The sequence below is a fragment of the Rattus norvegicus genome, chromosome X, assembly GCF_021556685.1.
Source record: "Rattus norvegicus strain SHRSP/BbbUtx chromosome X, alternate assembly SHRSP_T2T, whole genome shotgun sequence".
NCBI classification, from domain to species: domain Eukaryota; kingdom Metazoa; phylum Chordata; class Mammalia; order Rodentia; family Muridae; genus Rattus; species Rattus norvegicus.
In genome coordinates, this window is record NC_141554.1 from 34,672,949 (window position 1) to 34,700,050 (window position 27,102).

General features: G+C 41.7%; 2 long non-coding RNA genes across 5 annotated transcripts in view; one reads left to right on the forward strand and one right to left on the reverse strand.

Moving 5' to 3' along the window:
- Positions 1 to 7,548: 7,548 nt before the first annotated feature.
- On the reverse strand, positions 7,549 to 24,440 carry LOC102549869 (uncharacterized). Of its 2 annotated transcripts, none has more exons than XR_015646962.1 (5): positions 24,217 to 24,440; positions 14,900 to 15,186; positions 14,336 to 14,433; positions 9,362 to 13,552; positions 7,549 to 9,125 (listed from the first exon to the last, which is right to left on the reverse strand). It is a non-coding gene; the product is annotated as an uncharacterized LOC102549869 (long non-coding RNA). The 2 variants fall into 2 exon arrangements; XR_015646963.1 differs by lacking the exon at positions 7,549 to 9,125 and adding an exon at positions 23,264 to 23,360 and having other exon boundaries at positions 12,883 to 13,552.
- A 68-nt stretch (positions 24,441 to 24,508) lies between these two features.
- Positions 24,509 to 27,102, forward strand: part of LOC147998193 (uncharacterized) — a 61,943-nt gene continuing 59,349 nt past the window's right edge. For 2 of the 3 annotated variants that reach the window (XR_015646965.1, XR_015646966.1), the window contains exon 1: positions 24,544 to 24,755. This is a non-coding gene — a long non-coding RNA (uncharacterized LOC147998193). Of the gene's footprint in view, positions 24,756 to 27,102 lie in introns of all 3 variants that reach the window. The other variant, XR_015646964.1, reaches the window with a different exon arrangement.

The window sequence follows — 27,102 nt, forward strand, 5'->3', positions numbered from 1 at the left end:
ATATATGTGGTTTCTCAAGACAGGATTATCCTGGGCTTAATTTGTAGACCAGGCAAGCCTCAAACTCACCAAGATAAATCTTCCTCTGCCTATGGAGTGCTGAGATTAAAGGCTTGTCCCACTGTTCCTGGCTTAGAGGGTGGGGAATATAGCTCAGTTGGTAGAGTGCTTTTCTCTCTTGTTTAAGGCCCTAGATTAGATGACCAACACTACAGTAACCAGGCATGATGGACATACTTGTCATCTTAGCATTTGGGATGTGGAGGCAGAAGAATCAGAAGTCCAAGGTCATCTCTACTACATAGAGAATTCAAGTCCAGCCTAAGACTGCATGACAGTCTATCTAAATAATGATGATGATGATGGTGGTGATGATGATGATGGTGATGGTGATGATGGTGATGGTGATGATAATGATGTAATACATAAACTATTTATTTCCTGAAAACTAAAGTATTATAAGTAGCAATGTTATTTATATGGTTGCCAGTTTTTTTCAATATTTGAATGAATGATATCTAGAGTACCGTAACTGCTCTGTGTTGAGTCTTTTTCTACAGGTCCTGTGCTCCCTGGAAAAACTGCACTGTATGTTTGTAAGAGAGTAGGAGTAAAGAAGCCATGGCATCTTGGGGTTCAGAGAACCTTAAGGGTCTTTGAGAATGGCTTTCCATATATAACTTCCTCTCTACAAGGACACCAAAGGTATGACGGGGGCTATAGGAGGTTACTCCTTTCCAAGATACATTTATGCTACAGAGGTGATTGATGCATCCTTCGCTAACCTGGTACATCTAGCCCACAGCATCTAGCCTCTGTGCTTCTGTTCTTTGCCATGCTCTCTGCCCAGTGGCTTGCTCAAGCAGCATCACAGAGACCCAGGCTAGACACCATACCACCTTCTTGGATCTTTTTGCACCACTTTGCAGGAGACTCTACCCAAGGCCATGTGTTTCCCCAAGGGCAGGCATTTAAAATTTGCCCACCTCATATTGCCAATATATAAGACAGAGTAGCAGAGCAAAACGTTGGGGAGCGTAGCAGTAGAGGAGGAACAAAATATAATCTGAAAAGAAGAGGAAATTCCTGGAGAAAAAGAAAAGAACCAAATCTGGGTACAAAGCAGAAAACAGTTTGAGCTAGGGCTGGATGATCTCCTGTGGAGAGAGGTAGGTCCTTGAAATGGCTGGAGGAGGGTCCATAGATAATGAACCGTGGTCCAGCATCTCCCGGACAAGACGGCATTAGACTGAAAGGTCTTCATTTCATCTCAACCTCTGTGAACTGCAGAAGAGCTAGGTGGTAAGTGACCTTGATGCCTGACTCAGAGCCCATAATTAAAGGTCCTGGCCTTTCGGGTGGGATGAAAATGACTTTCACCATCTCACCTTTCAGGAGCCCCCGGTTCTCAGGGTGACTGCTCCCTTGATTAGAAAGGAGTGAGCTCTCAAGTAGAAGAAAGCCCATGGCCTCTGAAATAAATTGATTTATTCTTGAGGATGTAGATTACAGCTCTCACTTGAATGTAAGAGAAAGCAGCCACATACTAAGCTAAATTATGAGCAAGCAGAATGCTTAAAGAGGCAGGGGTTCATTTCTCATGGGCAGCAAATAACACTTTCCTCTTGTTCTAGTTATCTTTTAGAGACAAAGCCAACACCCCCCCCCCCCAAAGGAACCATATTGGAGACATGGCAGATGTCATGTTTTTACTGACATCTCTCTTCATCTGTTTATTCCCAACATTCAAGTTGACATTTTTAAATAAATTATGAGTACAAGCATCTCACAATTTAAAAGCTATTGCTTTCTAGACATGATGGGACATACTTAGAATCCCATCGCACGGGAAGCTGAGGCAGGAGGGCTGCTGTGAGTTTGAGGCCAACCTGGGCTGTATCTAGAGGTCCAACTCAGCAAGGCCAAGTGATGAAAATAGATTATGGTAATTATCATTTAGATGATATTCAGAAAAATTGAAAGTACAGAACAAGAAAAAGTAACAGAGGGCTGGCATTGAGTTCAGATGTTGGCTTGCTAATGCAATACCCACAAAGCACTGATTCCTTTCCCTGCTCTACATGAACTGGGTATGGTAGTACCCTCCTGTGATCCTAGCATTTAGGAGGTGCAGGTAGGAAGATCAGAAGTTCAAGGTCATTCTTGGCTTCAATGAGAGATTTTGATTTTAAGGTCTGTCTAGGATACACATGCCCATTTCAGAGGAAAAAAGAAGTAGAATTACTTTTCCTAGGGTTCCAAACAACAAGAGGTGTTCTTACCCCTGTGTGCTGTAGTCTTTAAGGTAATGTTCAACAATTGATTCTGTCTCCATATGTACATGCGTTAGAAGTAGTTTTGTCTCCTTTGCCACCATGCTAATGGTCTGAATTATCATGACCATTCATGATATTCATTATCATGAATAATCATGAATTATTATTATAGAAGTGTTGCTATACCAATTCTAGACCTAGAGTTTGTTTTGGTTCTTATTAACCTGGTACTTGTGCATGCTGACACTCTACCCCTGAGCTACATCCCCAGTCCTAGACCTTGGCTTTAAGAGGCATCATCACTTTCTTTATGGGTACTAGATGATGTAAAAGGTCTGGCAATGAAGAAACGTTGGACTGTGACGAAGAAGCCTCAACTTTCATGTGGAAGAAGAGAGCCTCTGTTCTGCATGAAACATTTAAGGCTTTTCAGTAAATTCTTCAATTAGTATGGGTGTATAGCTCATTGTGTGCTTTACATACTGACACCCTGTCATCCAAAACAAGGGTTGGGGGCTAGAGTGACAGTTCTGTGATTCAGAGTGTCTACTGCTCTTCCACAGGACCTGGATTAAATTCCCAGAACCCTTATCAGGTGGTTCACAACTGCCTGTAACTTCAGTTTCAGAAGATTTGATGACCTCTAGCCTCCAAGGGCACCTTTAGCCACATAGTGCACATGAACTCATGAAAGTACACATACATATACATGAAAATACGACAAAATTTTAAACTGTTATTGTGTGTGTATATGTATGTGATATGTATGTATGTGTGTTATATGTGTGGGTGGAGGTATATGAATGCATACAAAGGCCAGAGGTCAATGTTGACTGTCTACTTCAATTGTTCTCTCTCTCTCTCTCTCTCTCTCTCTCTCTCTCTCTCTCTCTCTGCTATGTTAAGTGTCCTGCTCTACCACCCACCATCTTATTCTTTTTAAATATGGTCTCTCACTGAACCTGCAAGTGTCAGTGAGCCTCCAGTCTCACGACAAGGGGGTCACAAGCATACACAACTTTGCCCTACTTCTGATGTATGTTCAGACGACTTGAACTCCTATCCTCACACGTGGACAGAGAGCACTCTTACTCACGGGGGCATCTTCCAGCCACTCCACATATTTAATTTTTCTATTAGATTTAATGGGTATGTATGTATATTTGTGTACATGCCAAAAGTGCGTATGGAAGTCAGAGAACAACTTGCAGAAGTTGGCTCTTTTCTTCCACCATATGGATCCTGGGATTCCAACTCAGGCCATCAGGAGTGTAGGCAAGCACCTTTTATAGCAAGCACTTTTACCCTGTGAATCATCTCAGTGGCTGTCCATTTATTTTTAAAGCACTTTGAGACACTAATGGCTGTTGAAAAAGGTCAGTGGTATGGAGAGAAGAGCAGGAAGAGATATAATCTTAAGGAGGCAGAGAGGACCTTTTCTGGGAAAATGAACTTGTCGCTGCATTTCCTGAGGATGAATCAGCTCTGCAGCTAGGAAATGAGCAATCAGGAGACTGCACAGAGCAGTTCTATTAGTGAAGGCATATTCTACCTGGGGACAGCCACCATTAAGATCCACTTCTGATCCTGAATTCACACTCCAAAAGGAACAGAGGCCAGAAGCTATATGTTCCCCTGAAGAAAAAGTGGGGTTTTTTTTCCACCTAAAAATACACTCTGCCCCTGAGACTTCTGTTTTCAAAATGCAATCATGGCTTGTGAAATGAAGTATATCTGAATTCTCCCCTCCATTTTCTCTCCATTCACTCTCTCTTTCCCTCTCTCAGTCTCTGTCTGCCAGTCTGCCAGTCAGTCAGTCTGCCTGTCTGCCTGCCTGCCTGCCTGCCTGCCTGTCTGTCTCTTTGTCCTTTTATGTGCAACATTAATACTGTATTTCTAGGGTAGGATCTCAGAAATCCTTCTATAACAGCATACACAAAGATATTTTCATATACTGATAATATTTAATTTTGTTCTAGGCAATTTTCTGAAGTAAATTTCTTGGTCACTTTTAAATAATCAGGAATATTTTAGGTTTCCCAGATTATTTTCCAGTGTTCTATGTGTACACCAACTAAACCAACACGAACATCTTACCTCCAGCCAAGTAGTTATTAGAACAACATTTTTATAGGTGTCCTTTTGTATACAGTAGCTACCACTTACACATGGCTGTGACAGGTCAACAACTGAATGTATTAAAGCCACATTCAGATGGTCTGTAATATAAAAATGCATTCCAGATCGTGATGGCTCATTTTGAAAAGTTAGTGTAAAATATTTCCATTGTATACCAAAAGATAGTGTCTTACTCTGGAGTCTTGGTTGACCTCAAACTCACTGTAGACCTAGCTGGCCTCAGACATGTGGGTATTCTCCTGCCTCAGGAGTGCTGATATTATAGATGTGAGCCATCACATTGAGCTGATCATACATTGAAATGGTAGTTATGTTGGCTCAAATAAAGTGTATTACATTGGGAGCTAGGAGTAGTAGTGCATGTCTTTAACTCCAACACTAGAGAGACAGACGTAGATGTACCTCTGTGTGTTTGAGACCAACCCAGTCTATATAGCAAGTTCTGGGCTGGCTGAGTGCTCCATAGTGAGATCCTGTCCCATAAATAACAATACCAGCAAACATCTGTATTATTTTTACAAGTGTCTATATACTTATGAAAACACCTTCAAAATTTAAAATTCAGTGGAGGGGCTGGAGGTGTAGCTCTAGTTGGTCGAGTTTTGCCTAGCATACATAAAGGCCAGGTGTCCATTCCCAGCATCGCATAAAGTGGTGTGTTGGTATGGGATGGTAATCTCAGCACGTGGGAAGTAGAGGCAGTCCACTAAACAACATGAGACCCTATCTCAAAAAGGAAAGCAATTTGGTGGAAGTTTTCAGTTATGCTTGGGGTTCACTCTTGGAGCTTGAATTCTATTTCTGATGGATGTCTCTTTTCTGTGGAGTAGATTTCAGGCTTCCTTGAGTCTGTCGGGGGCCCCAATCAATAGACACTCATAGCCTTGAAGTCCTATCATATTTCTTCTTGGGAACTCCATGAACTAGAGCAAGTACAACACAGAATCAAGAGCATGAGCCTTGGATGCTTTGCTTCTTTGCCCTCCTCTCAACTTTAGGCTACATCCTGCTATTCCTAAGTCACAAATGCCACCTGGAAAACTGATCCAGTATTCTCCTCTCAAGACATTTCCCTGAGCTCCAACATTGCTCAGTATGCCTTTCATTATCACTTGCTTTGAAACTAAAATCCCTCAACCTAGGCATCTCAGTAGTTATTCTACAGGATGTTAGCTTTACAATGTTTCTCACAGGAGGGCGGAGATGTAACTCAGTTCGTAGGCTACTTGACTTCTGTGCATGAAGTCCTGGGTTTGAACCCCAGCACTACATAAACTAGTCTAGTCTCACCCTAAGGTAGTGGAGGCAGGAGAAGTTCAAGGTAATCCTTTGAATATAGGACAATCTAGACTATGAGAGCTCTTGCCAGAAACAAATACCAAACCCCAAACCAACTAAACAAACAAAGCAAAATCCCCATGAGAAGGGCCGAGGATCTCATAAAGTGCTTACCCAGCATGGGGAAGGCCCTAGGATTAATATAGCCCACCCACTCCCCCCAAAACTATAGGAATATGGAACATGGAGCTATGAATTAGCAGTGTTAAAGATGAGATAGAAAGACTCTTTAATACAACAGTTTCTGGCCACTTATCGCAGAAAAAGGATGGATTCCTAACTATTGGGAAAGAGATATTTATAGGGTATGTTTGAACAGGGTAGGCACATAATAGATGCATCAACTTTTACTCTGAAAAAAGCATAAAGTCCTTAATAAGATCTAGTTACAAATTAATACCCCTAAATGATCCCTACTTGCTCCCCATAAGTCTCACCTACCCTGGTCTCTATATCCTTTCCTCACCATTAAAAGGTTTTGCAATTTATAAGGTTTATCTGCCTTACTTCAACGGAATACTTGAGGCTGTTCCATTTGTAAAGAATAAGAAGTTATTTCTTACAGTTCTGGAGGCAAGGGCATTCAAGATCAAGGTGCCAGATGTTTGGTGTCTGGAGAGAGCTTAGTCCCGATTTCCAAAATTTCACCTTGAGTGTTTCATCTTCTAAAGGGGGGGGGGATTGTATGTCACACACATTCAGTAGAATTGTAGCGGTCAAGAAACAAACTCCTAGGTTTTTCTCACCTCCCCTTCTACACTTATTTTCTATGGAGGAGCATTCGTTTCTGTGTCATGGTGAGCATGTAGAGGTTAGAGGACAACATGTGTGAGTCGTTCTCTCTACCTTGTGTGACCTATGGATTGGACTCAGGATATCAGGTTTGGTGACAAATGGCTTTAGCCACTGTGGCATCTCTGCACCCAAACTCTCTGTTTTCAAATGGACCTATGATAACTTTGTTTTTGAGAACAGAGCCTATATGGTTTAATTGTCTCTTAAGTTCCCACCTCTTAAACTGCTGTATTGGCTATCTGATTTCTACATGAGTTCTGGAAGAGACTGACATTCAAATCATAGCAATGTCATGGTGACCAAATCACTTCTGTTGGAAAACAATTGTCTGGGACATTTTCTGCTATATCCCACTACTGATGGCTTTCTCTCCTTGGAAGTAACAGGTTTCCTACTTTCACTCACTTAACCATTCCCTTACACATTTATTCTTTTTGTATGTATGAAGCACTTTCCAAGAGGTTCTGAAGCCATTAATAGCCCACGTCTGGATGTAAACGTTGTCTTCCACTATTGTTTTTGCTAAGCCAAGGTTTGTGCCTAATGAAAAGCAATCCTGCTGCAGACACCAACCACAGGCTCATTGAGATGTTTACTTGTAGTCTTATGTAGAGATTCAGTCGTAAAAAAGAAGAGCCTCGTAAATTAAAAACCATAGTTTATTTAAAAAATTAACAGATTCTAAAAGAAGCTTATGAAGTCATTTCTACAGCTACCCAGAGTATATCCCAGGGACTTCACTGAGGAATGTCCTTACTGGGAATCATCACTAACATAGCCATTAGCTTTCACAATGTTAAATATCTCATCCCAAAGGAAATTACATTGACTTCTATATTCCCAAGGACATAATTGCAGAAAAATGAGAAACACAAAGGTATGGTGTATTATTTGAAAAAAGCATTGCAGGGTTAATTCAGAGATTGACTTCTTCATCTGAAGCTCCAGGAACGTTGAGTACTCTGACTCTCATTGTGCCTCCTAAATGGATGTTTTCTGGTTGTTCTCTCTCTCTCTCTCTCTCTCTCTCTCTCTCTCTCTCTCTCTCTCTCTAAACAGACAGACATTCTCTGTGTAATAGCCCTGGCCGTTCTACCTCCCTCTTTGTAGACCTGACTAGCCTTGAACTCACAGAGATCCACTTGCCTCTACCTCCCAAGTGCTGGGGTTAAAAGGCATGAGCCACCATGTCTGGCCAGTGTGTTTCTTGCTTCTCTGTTTGGTGTGGTGGGCACATTCTACAGTGAGATCCTTGTCTAATACTCTTTCCTGGAGTACTTGCAAGGATTTCTTTTTTATTTTCAGTCAACAAAATATATCAAAGGTGATAGGATGTGACTCCCTCAATTGCACACTAGTTTTGTTTGCTGACAGCCAATAAGAAATCATTGACCCTAGCTTCAAGGAACTCAATTTTGCCATCCTTTTTTCAAGCTCCAGGTAAGACTGGCATCCATATTTTGTCCTCATGAGATCCTAATAGAGGATTCAGCCACACCATGGCCACATTCCTTGCACCCAGAAGTGGAGATTAACAAGTGGGTGTGGTTTAGACCTACTGGATTTGTGTCCATTTATTCCATAGCGTAAGATTCAGTGGTTTTCCATTCATTTCCATGGCACAATATTTATGAATTTACAGTTAAACTAGTTATTCACCAACTTGCTCTATACAATCAATCATATACTATCCAACCAATCTTTAAAATACATAATAAAATAAAATAAAGGTGAATTATGAAAACTATTAGATGAGGAAGGCATATGAAAACTCAGCCCTTGGTCAAATGTCCTAATAAAATGAATTATTTCAACAATTCAATACTGGCACACATAATCGAAGGGCACTAAGTTTATCATGAGATTTGGTAGACATATTCTGTTAAATTAGTATAAAATCTTCTGAACAGTCCATCTCAACTAACATGTCTTATTGAAGGTAGATAATACACATCCCCACACGTGGCGATTGATCTATAGGTCTGACATTTAAAGTCTATTGAGCCAACCTAAAAGAAATGCTGGTCTGTGTCAAGATTTACTGCATCTCAGATGCTGTGTGCATTTGTTCAGATGGATTGCATTCTGCTAATACACCTCAAAATGCTGTGAACTTCTCGCTTTCCCCTCTGTGTATGCGACTAAATGAGGATTAGTGAGTTGGAGTCACTTGCTCACTGTGGTGCCCCAGCTGGTAGTCACACAGAGCTATGACCCAACCCTGGAAATATTATCCTCACAGGATGTTACTGCAGAATTATTTTATTCAGTACAGTAATAGAGACCAGGCTGCATTTTCATTTATCACAAACACAATGGGAACTGCTTCATGCTGGTCAAAATTCCTACTTAAGGAGTCTTCTGTATTTCCCAAACACTACAATAACTTGTTCCAGACATGAGCTACCGAGATGAGCCAAGGCGAGCCTCAGAAGGCAATGAACCTGTACATGTTCATCTTTCTTCTCTCGGTTCTCTGTGGAAGCAGCAGGGATGCGGAATAACGGAAAGCAGGTGTAGCTTGGGGATTTATGCTTCACTTATGCCTGTTAGGGCTTTCACTTCCTTCAGTGATCTCTGTCAGAGGTTTAAAGGTAAATTTCCATTAGCATCACTGGGGAACTTTTACAACCTAGTGGCACAAAGTCCCGAGGCTAGGGGATTCTTTGTTTACTGTGCTAGACTATGTCAGGGTATTGGGAGTTTCCAAAGCATTGCTGGAGGTGGGGTGGGGATGGATTCTACCATGTATACAGGCCATGGAACCATAGTTTTAAGGAAGATAACGAGAGGGTAAGGTGCAGCTGAATCACCTGCATGTGCTCTGAATGTCCTCTTGCCCAGTGAGATCAGCTTTAGGTCCATGGTCATAATCTATAGAGAATAACCAGGATGAGGCAGACTCAAGCAGACCAGGTTATAAGATACTTAGAAGAACTCGAACCTACTTGAAGCCTACAGCCTCCATTCATCCAGATCCCCATTAGCTTAAGAGTTCCCATATTGACAAAAGTCCATTAAGCTTATTAGATATTCATAATTTCTTGTTCCACTGTAGACCCAGTGAACCTGCACTTCTGCAGGTAGCTCTGTTTTTATTTCCTTCTTAATGTTGGGAATCAGACTCAGAGCATCATGCATGCATGGCAAACGCTCAACCACTGAGTGCTCCAGATAATTCTCAGGTATGTGCAAGAAGGATTGGAAGCACTGCATGTTGACTGCTTCAAACTGTGCTCCTTTCTTCTGATGGTACACATATGTGAGCACCTGGAAGGTTCTGGTAAATTCAGTGGTAAAGAATTTGGTTTATCCTAAATTTCCTCAATTTGACCATATAACAGTTTTAATTAATTAAAATATCTTAGTTGGGGCAAAGGACACTGTTGTTAGGACAAAACTGCAACCAACAGATGGGGGAAAGATCTTTATCAATCCTACAACTGATAGAGGGCTTATATCCAAAATATGCAAAGGACCCATGAAGTTAGACTGCAGGGAGACAAATAACCCTATTAAAAATGGGGTTCAAACAATGCCAACCAACCAGAGCTTCCAGGGACTAAGCCACTACCCAAAGACTATACATGGACTGACCCTGGGCTCCAACGTCATAGGTAGCAATGAATAGCCTAGTAAGGGCACCAGTGGAAGGGGAAGCCCTTGGTCCTGGCAAGACTGAATCCCCAGTGAATGTGATTGTTGGGAGGAGGGTAGTAATAGGGGGAGGATGGGGAGGGGAAGCCCATATAGAACGGATGGGGAGGGCTTAGGGGGATGTTGGCCCGGAAACCGGGAAGGGGAATAACAATCAAAATGTAAATAAGAAATACTCAAGTTAATAAAGAAAAAAAAAGGGGTTCAGAGCTAAACAAAGAATTCACAGCTGAGGAATGCCAAATGGCTGAGAAGCACCTAAAGAAATGTACAACATCTTTAGTCATAAGGGAAATGCAAATCAAAACAACCCTGAGATGCCACCTCACACCAGTCAGAATGGCTAAGGTCAATAACTCTGGCGACAGCAGATGCTGGCAAGGATGTGGAGAAAGAGGAACACTCCTCCATTGTTGGTGGGATTGCAGACTGGTACAACCACTCTGGAAATCAGTCTGGAGTGTCCTCAGAAAATTGGACATTGCACTACCTGAGGACCCAGCTATAACTCTCTTGGGCATATACCCAAAAGATGCCCCAACATATAACAAAGACACACGCTCCACTATGTTCATTGCAGCCTTATTTATAATAGCCAGAAGCTGGAAAGAACCCAGATGCCCTTCAACAGAGGAATGGATACAGAAAATGTGGTACATCTACACAATGGAATATTACTCAGCTATCAAAAACAATGACTTTAGGAAATTCATAGGCAAATGGATGAAACTGGAAAATACCATCCTGAGTGAGGTAATCCAATCACAGAAAAAGACACATGGTATGTACTCATTGATAAGTGGATATTAGCCCAAATGCTCAAATCACCCTAGATGCACAGAACACATGAAACTCAAGAAGGATGACCAGAATGCAGATGCTTCACTCCTTCTTTAACAGGAGAACAAGAATACCCTTAGGAAGGGATGGGAGGCAAAGTTTAGAACAGAGGCTAAAGGAACGCCCATTCAGAGCCTGCCACGCGTGTGGTCCATACATATACAGCCACCAAACTAGATAACATGGATGAAGCAAAGAAGTGCAGGCTGACAGGAACCGGATGTAGATCTCTCCTGAGAGACACAGCCAGAATATCGCAAATACATAGGCGAATGCCAGCAGCAAACCACTGAACTGAGAACGGGACCCCCGTTGAAGGAATCAGAGAAAGGTCTGAAAGAGCTGAAGGGACTTGAGACCCCATATGAACAACAATGCCAACAACCAGAGCTTCCAGGGACTAAGCCACTACCCAAAGACTTTACATGGACTGACCCTGGGCTCCAACTGCATAGGTAGCAATGAATAGCCTAGTAAGGGAACCAGTGGAAGGGGAAGCCCTTGGTCCTGCCAAGGCTGGACCCCCGGTGAATAGGATTCTTGGGAGGAGGGAGGTAACGGGGGGGGGGGGGGAGGATGAGGAGGGGAACACCCATATAGAAGGGGAGGGGGAGAGGTTAGGGGAATGTTGGCCTGGAAACCGGGAAAGGGAATAACATTTGAAATGTAAATAAGAAATACCCAATGTAATAAAGTTGGAAAAAATCAAGACTTTAGGTCATGATACAAGACTAAAAAAAATTTCTTAGTTGGGGGCAGGAGACACTGCTCAGTGAAGAAAGCACTTGGCCACCATAGCAGGAGGAGTAGAGTTTAGGTCCTCAGCAGACACACAAATGGCAAGTGGACATAGGAACCCACCTATAATCCTAGAATTCACAAGGCAGAGATGGGAAATCCCTGGAGCAAGCTGGCTTGTTAGATGAGCCAAACTGGCAAACTCTGGGACCAATGTGAGACCCTAACTCAACGGTATAAGATGTGAAATTATTCCCGAACCCTTGATGTAGCACTTTCAATCATCTTTTATTGGGGTACAAGATACATCAGAGTGATGCATATATTGACGAGCAACCACTGTTCACCATGTATGTCTTCCCCACTGGCTTCTCAAGGATGTTTGTATCCTGGACAGCTTTAGAGGGAATGGGAGGTCCCTTTTCCAAAGCAATGATTTGCCAGTCTACCAAACCTGGCTGACCACTGTAAAGGTAATATTTCTCCATAGGAAAAGGCTTATGGACTACTTAAAACAAACAAAGAAAGAAAGAAACAAGCAAACAAAAAACAAAAAACAAAAAACCCCAAAAAACAAAAACAAAAAACCCCCAACAACTGGCTTCCTTACATTTTGGATTCTTTAGCTAGGATACACATTGAACGAGGTTGGTGTTAATGTCTTCCTTGATCAGTCTTTATCTTATGCATAAGGACAGAATATTTCACTTGAACCCAGAGCTTGCCAGTCGGGCTCATCTTGCAATCCAGCTTGCTCCAGTGATCCCCTGTCTCAGCCTCCTGAGTTCTAAGATTACAGGTGGGCTGCCGCATCCACCTGCCATTTGTAGGTCTGCTGGGGATATGAACTCTGGCCATCCTACTTCGGGGGCATTAGCTTTATGAACCCTCTCCCTAGCCCCAAGTAAGGTCTTTTCAGCCAACATTTACTAGCACTTAGTATGAGTCAGGAACTCTCCCGATGACTTTTGACCTAGTAAATGGTTTAATTCCCATAGCCCACTTCTCAGAGATGAATTGTTATATCCAGGCTGTAGGTACTAAAGTAAAAGTACTAAGAGACATGATATAGATCACATAGCCAAACTTTGAATATAGGTCATCTGATATCAGAGTCCCAGTTTTAATCCAGTCACTACACTAGGCTCCATGTTGAGAAGCTGGTATGGGATATTTATAACAGGAATAACTCCATGCTGTCTAGGTGTAAATGATTTTACAAAGACAAGCAGGCCCCCCAAATAGATATGTTATTTTCGCAACTATTTTTGATAGATAGTAAGAAAAAAACAAAGCTGGTATGGTGGTGTATGCCTATGCTGCTAGCACTTGGAACATAGACATTGGAAGTCTAGGTTATCTTTGGCTATGGATACAGTTTACAAACAGTCTGAGTGACATGAGACCTTTTAGAGAAAGGAGACAACAAAAGAAAACACTAACCCTACCATCTCAAACATCTAGAGCCCAGTAGTCCAAGCAGGTCTGACCTAGGGCCAAGAAACTACCTAACCCTTTCAAGCTTTAGGCTTCTTGTTGCTTGGGATCCTATAGATACACCCACGATTAACTTTTACATTTTGTCTTTTTCTATTCAGTACATGTTTTATGTAGAATTAATTTTATTGACTTGGAAGTGATTATCATTGTTTTCAAGTTAAACCAAGCTGAAAATTAGAAAGAGCACCCATAATGGCATCTCCATGTCCTGGGGCTTGATCACCTATCACATGGGCAAGGCAGCTACCGGATATGATGATGTCTTAACCCTGGATAAATGAGAATAAAGAATATTAGTTTTTTGGAAAATCGTGAAACTAACTGATTTTATCTATATACTACATAAAGCATGTTTCTGTTTATAATCAAATTTAATTCATTATCCGTATCTACCCATTAGTCAGAACTTCCTCAAATTTGTTGAACTCCTGATCATTTCTTGTCAGATACTACATCAATGGAAATATATGACAGTAGAACACAAAGTGATATCAGAGTGAGAGGGAGGAGGATCAGTAGTTTAAGGCTACATAGTAAATTGAGGCTAGACTAGGCGACATAAGATGCTGTCTCAAACAATAAACAAACAAACAAAAAAGGGTACAGTGTGACAGACGTGCCAAGAAAAACAAGTGTAGGGTGCTCATAATGGGCACCTAATGTGGCTGGGGTGTGTATATGGGGAGGGAATGAGAGAAAGTCCTTCTCTGAGGAGTTGATAAAACAGCTGAGATTTACAGGTGGCACTGACCAAACTGCTGGATGTGGATAAAGGGGCACAGGTCCTAGCATGGGTGAAGGATATGAGGAAGAGGAGCTGAAGTCTCTTATGGCAGTTGAGTCAACACATTTGACCTTCTCGAAGTCCCACTTCACTAAACACGTATATGCATGTGCATTTGTGTGTGCTTGCACATACATGTGCGTGTGTGCATGTGTGCCTGTGTGTATGTGTGTGTGTGCATGTGTGCATGTGTATAGTGTGTGTGGTGTCCACAATTACAACATGCTTATAGATATATGTTCTGTATTTTACCAAAATTAGAACCAACCTGGCCTCAGACTAGAATTTCTTCTTGGGGAGAGAACTCCTGGAGCAAGTGCTGGTTTATTTCTGGTTTTTCCAAGAGGCCCTTCTTCGTCAAAGTATCTGTAAAAGGAGTGGATAAGCTTGTAATAACCTATAAACTGCATACCAGCCTCGGACCCCACCCCTTCCCTGCTGCACTTCACCTATCCTTCATCCAGCCCACCAAGAAGGTACCGAGGATGAATATGGATGCCATATGTAGTGGAGGAGGCTGATTTTACTCGCACATATTTTGTACCACCCTCTTTTTATCCTTTCCTCTCCTTCTCAGCCTCCTACTGTCATCTTGCCAATGTCCCACCATGTTCCAGAAACCAAAAAGGCAACTCTGCTCCCTTGGAGCTGATGGAGAGTTTGGGAGAAGGGGGCCCAGCAGGGCTGGTCATCCCACAGATCTTTTCCTGCTTCAGCCTCTGGTTTCTTTAGAGTAATGGCAGAGAGGAAATCCAAAGAATACTCTGTGCTGCAGAGGTAATATTGTAGCTTTAGCCCAAATTAGGAGTTCAGCAGGGCCTGCCTCCTCTACCTTTCCAACAGCAATAGGTGCCTGCAGAGTCTGGAGACAGCCACCTGGAACACCGCTCATTTTCCTTGTGTGAGTCATTTCCGTCATGCAGAGCTCGTTGGTGGCTGAAAGGCCAGTGGGCTGGAACTCTTTTCCAAAGCATTGAGAAACTTTTGCTGCATGGCAATTGCCTTCTCTGGGCCATTTTCTCTTTTAAGGATGTAATCTAGCAGCACACTGCATTTAGTTCACTGGTGTTTGCTTTCAATTTCATTCTTAAAATATCAGTCCATCTTTCACAGGGATCCCTATGTAAATTATGAGAAATATTCACTCTTCAGATATAAAGGACACACATTAAAAGGTTGATTGGCCTTAGTTTGCTAAGAGAATAGGAAAAAAATTGAGGATTAAAGATACTAAGCCAGCAAGATAAGACCCTATGACTTTGCTGCTCCAAACCTACATGGCAGAAGGAACTGACTCCTGTAAGTTTTTCTGTGGTTCTGTATCCTTTTTTATTGTTTGAGACAGAGTCTTATGTACCCTAGGCTAGCCTCAGTTTATTATGTAGCTGAGGGTGGCTTTGAACTCCTGATCCTCCTCCTTTTCCCTCTGATATCACATTGTATTCTAATGTCATATCTCCATTAATGTAGTACCTAACAAGGAATGACCAAGGAGTTCAATAAATTTGAGGAAGTTATGAATAATGGGTAGCTGTGAATAATGGATTGAATTTGATTGTAAACAGAAACATGCTTTATGTAGTATATAGATAAAATCAATTGTTTTCATGGTTTTCCAAAGAACTAATATTCTTTATCTTAATTATCCAGGGTTAAGATACATTTAGAATACTTAATTTTAGCCAAGGATCATGGTGGACTTGCGAGGCAGAATTGAAGTTAGGTAGAAACACAGAAGAAAGTGAAGGGGATAAAGCCCTTCACTCCGGAGGCTGGTTGAAACCTCACACAAGCTGAGACTCAAGGATTCTAGCACCAGTCGTATCTGCTGTGAAGTTTGCCTAGGTGGAGACAATATTTCTTTTAGATAGAGTTTTTTTTTAGGATTTACCTTTAATTTTGAAATATGTACAGCTATGTGTAAGGGTATATGCACATGTGTGTGAGCATCGTTGACTGCCAGAAGAAGTCATTCCATCCCCTAGAACTGGGGTTACAGGTGGTTGTGAGCTGTCTGGTAGTTGCTAGGTACTGGATAAGCGGTATTCACTCTCCTGACATCTCTCCAGAAATATGCTTGTTAATGTAACAATGAGCCCTGCTTAAGGCCTAAACCTATACGAGGTCCCTTCTAACCGTATAGCTGCAGTTTTCAGGTAACCTCACATGTCAGACTATAAACTTTCGTTTATAGTAAGGAGATTTTCTTTGCCATGCTATTCCTTGTAAACTACCGTGTTACCTCCCAGTTTGTAAACCGAACCAACATGCCTCAGGAACCACTCTGGTGTCCTTTAAATTCCCTAGCAAGCCTTTGAAGATAACTTCAGAATTGCTAAAGTGTTTACATAGGCTGAGTCAAGACAATTAACTGGAACTAGCCTCTAAGAAACCCACACCCATGTTCTTGGATGTCTTTTATTCTTCCCCCTAGTCTCCCTTTCTATCAGCTCCCATGTTTCAATATAGGTTAAAATCCCTTTTCCAGGACTAGTAAGATGAGGGTACAGAGATCTGTCATAGAGGCCAATAACCTGAGTTTAATCCCAGGAACCCACTTGGTAGAAGGAGAGAATTGATTCCTGCTTTAGTACACAGTGCTGTGAGTTTGCCCTTTTCCCAACACACACAAAATAATAAATTAAAAAATGTTTCCAACTTCCTCTACTCTCTCACTAGGCACACTGGGCTCTATGAGATTCCTCTTCTCTGCCAAACATCTGGTCATCTCCCATTCTCTTTTGCATTGACTGATCCTTTAGCTTGGGTTAGCTTGGAAGAGACTTAAAGCACAGACTATCTTCTAACTGATGACCTAGGGCTTACTAGACAAATTTTCTGTCACTGAGCCATGTGCCCAGACTGGAAGAGACATCGTCCGATACCGACATGGCTGCCTCTCTTGCTTCTTAAGTCTTGGATCAGATTTCTTTTCTGAAGAAGCCTAATTTCTCTATGCTATCTCCACCCTATGTCCATTTTTAACCACCATTACTTCTTTTGGGGGCTGGGGATGGGTGGGTAGAGACAGTATTTCTCTATGTAACAGCCCTGACTCTCCTAGAACTCCCTCTGTAGACCAGGCTGGCCTCAAGTTCACAGAGATCAGCTTGCCTTTGCCTCCTGACTGCTGGGCTCAAGGCATGTGTCACCATGTCAGGCCCACCATTCCTGTTATTCTGTTCTACCCAACGTTCCTTCTTAATAAATTGTGTATTTTATTGTCTTTATTCTATGTCTTTTCTTTTTTCATCTGTTCACTAATAACTAGACTATAGCTCCATCAAGAAAGGATTTTAATAAGCTTCTGCATTCTGAATTTGATTTATGTTAATTTTTTAAAAGTCCTACAAAATCAAATATCAAAGAATTACACATTCTAGCAGAATCAATCCAGGGAAATATCCACAGAAAATGAAGTCCCAAATCTAATAGAGAAGCAACTTTATGGCTTTTTATTCTCTGCTAATGTTTATATATTCCATGGAGGCCTTATATCATTTAGGCTTAAGTTAAAACTAGTCTTCATCACAAGTCACATGAGCTTTGAGCCTGCAGGAAGTGATCTGAATGCTATTAATCTGACACACAAATATAAAGCTGATATGGCGAAATACATTACTTGGTGCGTTAATGGCAAAAAATTAGTAATAAAAAGAAAGTTATAAAGAAGGTGGAAAAGCATGAAACATTTTCTGTTAGGGGAAATACCTTTAAGAAAAATGTCATAGCTAGACACGATGGCGTACACCTTGAAACCTAGCACTGGAGAGGCAAAGGCAGTTGGATCTCAGCCAGGGCAACACAGAGAAACCCCTTTCTCGGGGAAAAAATTGTTGCTTCTGCTTTTTATCCTAGATTTATTTAGATCCTAGCAGCTTTCATGAGAGCAGAGAACAATATAGAACTATCTATCTATCTTTCTTTCTTTCTTTCTTTCTTTCTTTCTTTCTTTCTTTCTTTCTTTCTTTCTTTCCAGACAAGGCTTTTAAATTATTAGTATTGTTATTCCAAGGCTGGCTTTGAACTGTGTAGTCAAAGCTGACCTTGAGCTCCTGATTCTTCTGCCTCCACCACCTCAGTGTTGTGAGTCACAACACCCAGTTTATGAGGATCCATGCTTGGTAGGCCCTCTACTCTATTGAACTGTACCCTCAGCCCAAGAAATGTCTTTATGAAGCTGCATTTACTCATTAGGTTTTTTTTCCAAGGAGATGGTATAATAGCTCAGCTTCTAAAGCAGCTTATCACCAAGTCTGATGCTATGAATTAGAGCCCCAAGACCCACATGAGTGAAGGAGAAAACTGATTCCTGGCAGTTGTCTTCGAACCTCTACCTGTGTGCCATGGTACTTACAGGTGGATGCTTGCATGCACAACACACACACACACACACACACACACACACACACACACACACAGATGAATAAATAAGTAGATAAATAGATAAAAATAAGTCCATGAATGTAAAATAGTTTGCATAGTGCTGATGATGGCTACGAAAGGTCCAAATAATACAGGGATACCATTACTTAAAGGCAGACAACTGGAGCTTTTTACGTGAGTGAAAGTCTGAGAAAGGCCAAAAAAAAAAAAAAAAAGGAACAGAGAAAAAGAAAGGACAAGAGTTTAGAAATGCATCGCTGTCTGAAATATTTTTGTACAAGTACAGGAAGTTGCTTTCAGAAAGCCAGGCCACAGACTTACACAGGGAACTTGCATAAGGGGCCCTAGGATTAGAAAATGATACCACGAGCTTCAAGTGACTATATTTTTTGATGGTGTTTCTTACATTTGGATCTGTACTGTGGTTAGAGATTTTGTACTCTGAAGCCAAAGAATGCAGAAACAAGACATATCAGAACATTTCCCTCAGAACCGTCTATAAGGCCAAAAATGTGTTTCAGTTTGTCTGAAGTTTCAGGAAATTGAGTGTAATGGTGGCAGAGTGTGACCAGGTGTCTGAGGTTAAGGGCAGGATTGGTCTGGTGGTGCAAGCCTGTTGTTCACATGTGTAGGTGGCTGAGGCTGAAGGATTATAAGTTTGAGGTCATCGTGGGCAACATTGAGACTTGGTCTCAGTATAATACAAGCATCACACACTTATAGTCCCAGCACTTGGAAGATAGAAAGAGAGAAGTTTGTTCACAAATTCAAGGCTATGCTATGGCTATCCAGGACTCCATGGTGAGATTCTGTTTCAAAAAACTCCTGATGGTAATGATGGTGAGGAGGAGGATGATGATGACGACGATGACAACAATGATGGTAATGATGGTAATAATAATTTAGAAGGGGCTGGGACTGTATCTAAGTGATAGAGAACCTGATTAGCATGTGTGAAGCACTAGGTTCAATATCTAGTACCACACAAACAAACAACAAGAAAACTGGCCTCAGAATTGTGTTAGGAGAGAATTGAGCACATCTAGCTTCAGTTTTGAACAAGGAAGGAGTGCTTCGTCAGGCAGCTACTACTCTTGGCTTAAGAAAATGCACTTCAACTCTTTATCCCATTGTCCTGGCATCCACCACTCACACGGATTCCACTTGAGGAAAGCTAAGCTTGAGAAGCAAAGGGGAGATGGTGTGTGTGTGTGTGTGTGTGTGTGTGTGTGTGTGTGTGTGTGTGTATGCATGTCTGTGTGAAAAAGGGCAGCAGATACATTGACACAGAGATACAGAAAGACAGAGACTGAAACAGAGAGACAAAGACGGAAAGACTGACTGACAAAGATTGACTAATATAATTTATGAGAGTGCAAAACAGGCTTGGCTAAGAATTCAAGGTCATTCTCAGTATAACACTGAGGTATGTACTCAGAGGGCTGTTAGTAACCATGGGGGAAGCCACTGTGTTTTTGGGACAGAGTTAGCAGTTCAGAACCAGGAAAGATTTTGGAAGTAAAAACTCACATGTATCCCTATCCTGTGTAACAAATGACAGCCTTTTGTTAGTGAAAACAAAATTTTTCATTTGCTATGAAGCAAATCCGTAGGATACTTTTCCTTGATTAACACAAGCTCTTTCAAATGTTCACCAGGAGAGCTGATGGCAATTGGAATGTTCTTCAGAGAATTTCCAGGATAGAGCATGAATGTTCTCTAGGAGATTCTACATGATAAAGGAGGGCAAAATCCAGGGTTGGGGATTTAGCTCAGTGGTAGAGCGCTTGCCTAGCAAGCATAAGGCCCTGGGTTCGGTCCCCAGCTCCGAAAAAAAGAAAAGAAAAAAAAAAGGAGGGCAAAATCCAGGAGAAACATTTGTCCTTTACTGGAGCCATTTTAGCACATCACTGTTGAGCAAAGAGGTGCGAAGGGGGAGGTGACTAGGTAGAAGCAGAGCTGAGCCTAATGTCATCCAGTTTATCTTGACCCCCTACAACACGGAATTATCAAACTCCCAGTGGAAGCAGGTGAACAAATCCTTATCCTACCTCCAGCCTTAAATATAAAACCACTTGACACAAGCTCCCTATTGGTGCAATTAGCCAAAACAGGAGCCTGATCAAACAATAACCACACAATCCCATTAGTAGTATTTCCTCTTTCCTCTCTTTCACCCCACAGAAACCATCAAATAAATGTAAGCATGACCTATTTAAGGACACGGACTTTTCAATCCACTTAAATATGTTTAGTTGTAATTTCTGCCCTTCCCCAGATTACTGTGTCCAGTGAAATCACTGAAACTGCCGTAGTAACAAAAATCAATAGCAGCATCACTTGACTAAACGAATTGAAATTTCAAGTGAGGGAAAAAAAAAACAGTGAAAGGGTGGTTTCCGTTGTCATTGTTGTCTCATTGAGAAAACTATCTCATTTGTTCACTGTTCTACAGTTGAGGGAAAAAGAACAAAATGAATGCTAAAAACATGCATGACAGTAAGTGATATGTAAAAAATCCAAGTCCAACAAAGCCATCTATATACTTCAGTACTCCTAATCCGAGACTCTTTTGATCTGCTGTCCAGAAAAGGAAATGGAGCTTATGGTCTTTTCTAGTAGGATACTAGATGTTATTAAAACAGGAAGCCCAAGAAGATCTTTGGAGAATGTAGCTCTAGAAAGCCCTGACTGTGGTTTTCACAAAGAACATAGGTGGGATACCCAGGCAACAGTGGACTTGAGGACAACTGGTGTCAGCTCTTATCTCCATAACACTGATCATTTGTTTCCTTATCTGTAAAACAAAGATGCTAGGGTATGACCTCTACGGTCACGTAGAAGGAAAGAAACAATAGCACTAAAACAGTTTGGCACAGGCTGGTGTTGAGATTGTCACTAAGCCACCAAATATCTCTAATAAATTCTACCAACTTAGAAATAAAATGACAGCTCGTCAAACTGTTGGGTTTGCCCTTTAATCCCGTGGAGGAAGTAATAGTTACCAGCAATCTGTGCTACAGCAGCAGGCATTGCAGATAATGAAGAACATTTTCCCTTTGGCAGAATAAAATAAAATCAGTAAGTCTGTATCAAAGAATTAATGATTCTCTAGTCTCCAAATCTATTCATGATTCTGTAATGAGGGGACTCAGTATTTATATTATTGAGTTTGGGTGCTGTTTGATACTGAAGACTCTTTCCTCCTGTCAGACAGAATTGCTTCTATTGTAACATCAGTCTAAGTGTTAGTTAATGTAGTATTATCCAAGCAGATCTATATATAAAGGAGATTTCCATGAAGCTCAGGATAGGGAGTACCACTATCTGAGATCTTATTGAAAGCTGAAAACAGCAGAAAATGCTAGACCAAAGCACAAAAAATCATCAGGGGGCAAACAGCAATGCTATCTATTTTTTCCCCTTCTACAGGAAGTCTCTGGCCGGAAGTCATGTCTCAGAGCATGCAGGTGCCTTGCAGGAAAGGACGCACCCACATTAAGCCCGGAAGGAACCCAAGGAAGCTGAGTTCTGCTTGTTTCTCTACCAATTTTATTCCCCTGCCCACATTGGCAACCTAGAGCATTTGGCTATGTAGGTTATTCTTTGCAGCTGCATGCAATTAGCTGGGCTATGCTTTTGCTATTTGCACTTTACCCAAGACTGTCTTGCCCTTTCTTCTCTTTGATGGGCTTTGATGGGCTTAAACTTCAATGGGACGCAGGAGCAAATGGCATTGAATCCCAGACCTGTTTTACTTATCCATTCATTTGTTGATGTAAAGGTTTGGAGCACTAGTAGAGCATTTGCCTAGCATACACAGGGTCCTGGATTTGATGCCTTAGAACTGAAGAAGAAAACCTGCTCACACGCTGTTGATTTATTTTCATTTCCATCATAGAGAAAAAAAGAAAGTTAAGCTGATGGTTGATATGGTATTTTTACGACAGGCTCTGGTGGTGGCTATAGACTGTCAATCAAGTATTAGCTACCTACATAAGTCATTTCTTTGAAACAGAGTCTCCCGGTGTTGCTCTGGCTGGCTTGGAACTACGTGTGTAAACCAGTCTGGCCTCAAGCTCACAAAGGTCTGCCTGCTTTGGCCTCCAAAGTGCTAGGATTAAGGGTATGTGCTACTACATCCAGCATAAATAATGTTTAATTGAGCAATATTCCCATGTATCTCTAAGGTTATTTGTTAAGATGAATACTCTTAAGAATGGAAATCAGAAAGTAGAATAAGGGAAGTCCTCTTCCATTTAAGATCTTGTGGGCTAGGTCTGTTTCCTCTGCCTACTATCTGTCTGAAATTTTGAAAGATAACAAAAACCTTCAGTGGGGTAATATGAAAACCTTTACACAGGCTGCCCCTTCTCTTGCGCAAGACGCATCACCCTGAAGTCTTACAGTGTGGTTGCAGTCTCCATTAATGCTTCATAATGGAAGTCTAACCTACTTGCAAAGCTCATACGAGTGAATCCTAAAGCATAAGCATCATCTGCCTTGGAGGGAAATGCTTCACCCAAGACTGCTAGGATCTGAAAGCTTGGTGTGTAAGCATCCGAGCATCTTAGAAGTTAGAGCCCTCTCAAATTCTCCCTTAATGCTTGTTCAGCAGTGCTAAGTAACATTGATTGGGATGGACAGCAGATAAATAACAGAAGACAGCTAAAAGGGCAAGACAGCTAAAAGGGCTTCCCTTTTAGCTTCATTTCCCCAAAGATATTGCTCTCAGCTATAAGAGTGTAAAATGTCCTTCCCTTCCCCAAGTGAGCCATGAGGATGCCTGCTCAAGGGAAAATGGCCTCACCTGAGGGATTCTTTAAGAGCAGTTGAGAAAAGGCTCTATACCGGGCCTTTCCTCAGCTGGACCCAGCTTGCCATCCATTGTGTGGTACCTTTAGATGCTACAAGTAAAGGAAATATGAATAAGAAAACCAATGACTCTCTTATTCTCTCGTGCTCCTCTCTTGCTCTTGCCTTCCTGCCCCCACTCTCACCCCATTCCCTTCCCCCATCTCTCTCCACGTGCTCATGGCTGGCCTCTCCCTCCTCCTCTTCTTCACTCCTCCTCTTCTTCACTCCTCCTCCTCCACCTCCTCTTCCTCCTCCTCTTCTCTCCCCTCCTTCTCTCCCTCCTCCTCCCCCCTCTCTTTCTCTGTCCCTACTACCCTCTTAACTCCCCTCACTATGACCGGAATAAACTCTATTCTATACTAAAAAAAAGAAAAGAAAAGAAATCACTTTTGTTTATATGTTAAAGAGTTGCATATAATGAGTACTAGAGTCTTGGTAATGTTTCTGTGCATCTTGTGTGAATGTTTCTGAATGCACATATACCTGAACATTATACTGAAACCGGTACTATTTATTAACTGCTTATGAGAAAGCTCTCAGAAGTTCCTGTTTCAAGTGGACCAGAATAAAGATGGCAAAGTGAAATGCAATTTTCTTCGTCTCTGTGGTATTTCCAACGAAGGAAAGAAAGGGTATTTATGAATACTATAGATACTCCCATTAGTATTTAGAGACAGGATGACAGAGAGGAGACTGTAGACCTGGTTTAGCTCCTCCGTCTAAGCCTTTGTAAAAAAATTAGGACATCACTGTGGACTAAAGCAGTGCAGTTTGACAAAAGAACTTAAAAGGATGGATTGTCTAAGATAGGAAAAGATAGATGACCAACAGAAAGTTAAGATTAGGGTGGGGTCAGAAGACTTTCAACTTCTCCTGCTTTATCTACTGCCTATTCAGAACAAATACCTTAGACACTTGGCGGTGGTGCAGGGCTGTAATCTTGACACTTGGAGGTAGAGACAGGAGGATCCAGACTTGAAGACCATCCTCAGCTACATAACCCATTTGAGGACATGTCTCAAAACATCCCTACCTCTTTAAAAAGACAATTAGCATCCAGTCACCCAGTTTCCATTGGTGTCAACGTTCTAATCATAACATGAGCCGTTTATTGAAGGCAGAAGAGCACTGTGGTCACAACCACATGTCCCAAAATAGGCATTCTCTCTGGGCTTGCAGGGCCCCTCCCTTGAACTCTACAGTGTTTGCTTGCATGCACTCTAAGTTGCGTGCAATGGCTGGAGGCTTTCTCTTCCCCTATGTTAACTCAAGAAAACAGAACGATGTCTCAGCCAGACATCAACCGCCCTCGCTTGGTCCCTTCCTTCTCTGGGCTCTGGCAGCTGGTGATTTCTTCATTCTCTTAATGTGTCAGGAGAATGGTTGAGGCACATAGTCCCTCAATTAGAATGCAAGAACAGCCACCTCCATTGAAGACTGCCTGGGTGAGCTTTTTATTCCCTAGTCTGAATGTGAAAGTCCTGGCTTTTTGCAGGGTGCATGGAATATGTAATCACGAAAGTTCTTTTTAAAGCAAGAGTGAATAAAGTTCAAATAGATACAAGACTGATATTCTCATCTCCATCGTGTCTTCTGGACTGTTAGTATGTTGCCCTTCTCCCTTCTCATATTACTAATTCATTAAGGAACAGCAAGCTTCTGTGGGGGTATTACTTTCCTAAGTGGACTTTTTCATTGTAAAATACATTTATTAAGGGTGGGGATTTGAACAATATAGAAAAGCTCAATCGTTGGCATTAAACCATTTATAAGCTTTACTCTCAGCTGTTGAGAAATTGTTGTTGCTATTCTGATGTATTTTTTTCTTTTATATTTGAGACAGAGTCTCGTGTACACAAGGCTGGCTAAGGGTGACTTTCAATTTCTGATCCTCCTGTCTCTGCCTCCCATGTTCTAGAACATAGTTTTGGTCTCCTTGTCTCTATGTTTTCTTAAGCATGTGTTTCTCTTTCAACAAATTCAGACAAACCCAGATCATCTTATCTTTTTTCATGTTGTGAGTTTTACTCACATATTCTCATTCTTCTGGAACATGATTATTAACAATTATGCTTATTGTAAGAACATGGCATTCATGTATGGCTGCACTAATTTATTGCCGTATTAGGCTCGATTTTTTTTTCTTTTGTTAGTAAAGTATCATTGGAATTTAGGGCTGACAGTGACCATGCAGTGGTGTTAAACGATGCTGAAAAGCTTCATATCTGGGATTTTAAGATTTGAGGGGGAAACTGGTCAGAGGTGGGTTTGGTGGTACTCTCTGGAGAGAAATGAGCACTTTGGCACAGCCACTAAGTTTTACAGTGACATCAGTACAGAAGTCAAAGTTAAGTTTGAAAAGGCACATTATCCAAAATTTCTCTATGTTCCCTCAAACCGCACAAAATGAAGACAGCGTCTGTGACAAAGTGGACCAGTAAAACTGGAAGTTTCCATGAGAAGGTTCATGTACTTGGTTCCTGTTAAAAAGAAAAGCATGCTAGTTGAACTGGGAGGTCATGTGGTCCGTAAGGTGAAGCCAACCAGGTTCTGTTCTCTGTAGCGTGTAACTATTGTTTGTTTTCCCACTGGTGATAATAATAGCTAGCCACTTCCCCAGGGATAGTTGGGGCTCAATTCCTGTTTATCCAAACCCTGGAAGCCAGGCTGTGGGGGGCATGCGCAAAGGGTTGAAAGGGAAGTACAGCTTTGGCTTAGGTGCACAGCTCTCTCACAGATGGCAATCTAATGAAGCTTCGGGTTGCTCATGAACTGAGCCCCGGGTTAATAGCCTTCATCCTTACAGAGCTTCTGCACTGGTTATGTGAAGGACTTATGATGTGTTCACAGCGTAAAAGAACTGCCGTGGGGCAGATAACAAACAATTACACTGGCCCGAAACAAACACCCGTGTTTTAAAACACTCGGCGGAAACTGAAGCTGCAAAACATCTTATCAGCTCAGGCCTAGAGGGGCCAACTGAAGCTTCATCGAACACATCCTTTTACAAGCTGCGAGTTTTCAATGGGCCTTTGAAAACCAGTCAAGCTGGAGCTGGCTTTTCAGAGGTTGCTGGCCGCTCAGTTTACAACAGTACAAATTGGCAGTGCCGCAAGAAAGAAAGAAACTGAAATCCAATCCACGGCTGGGATTGAAAAGCTCCAGAGGTTCAAATGTCAGCAACACTGGAGTATGGCTTCTCCTCTAATTATGTCCTGTCAAAGGAGGGTTGAAAATGTCAGCCCTGGACCCGAGACTCAGGCCACCCTAGCCACCAATTGCACTGGGCCAATTGAAATGAAGAAGAATGAATTTGAAAAACCCTTCAGTTGATTTCAAGACTTCCTGGGACTGCGGCATTTGAACCACAATGTTCTTCTTTTGGGGCAAAGGTGGGAGCCAATCATGAGTGAGGTTTTGTGGCTCGTACTGTCCATATTTGTCTATACTGTTGCTTCATTCAACTACACTTATGGTATGAGTACTTGAAAAGCAAGACTTCCGGAAGTGTTTTTAATCTCTCCTTCTTACAAAGGAGCCTTGTTTTAATGCATAAGGAACTGCCTGGGAACTTACAGTGTGGCTGTAAAAGGAAGGGAGCCAGAGTAGAAAATTTGCTTAAGAAAACAAAAACAGACTTCAATTGTAGCTTCTGACTTTACACTATTTACAGGAAAAAGAAAAGAAAAGAAAACAGAAGTCAGCCCCGCCTATATCAATGTAACCTGAAGCAGATCTATGAAACTTGTGGGTGTTGAAGAATATAGAACGCTGCATTCCTTACTGTATTTT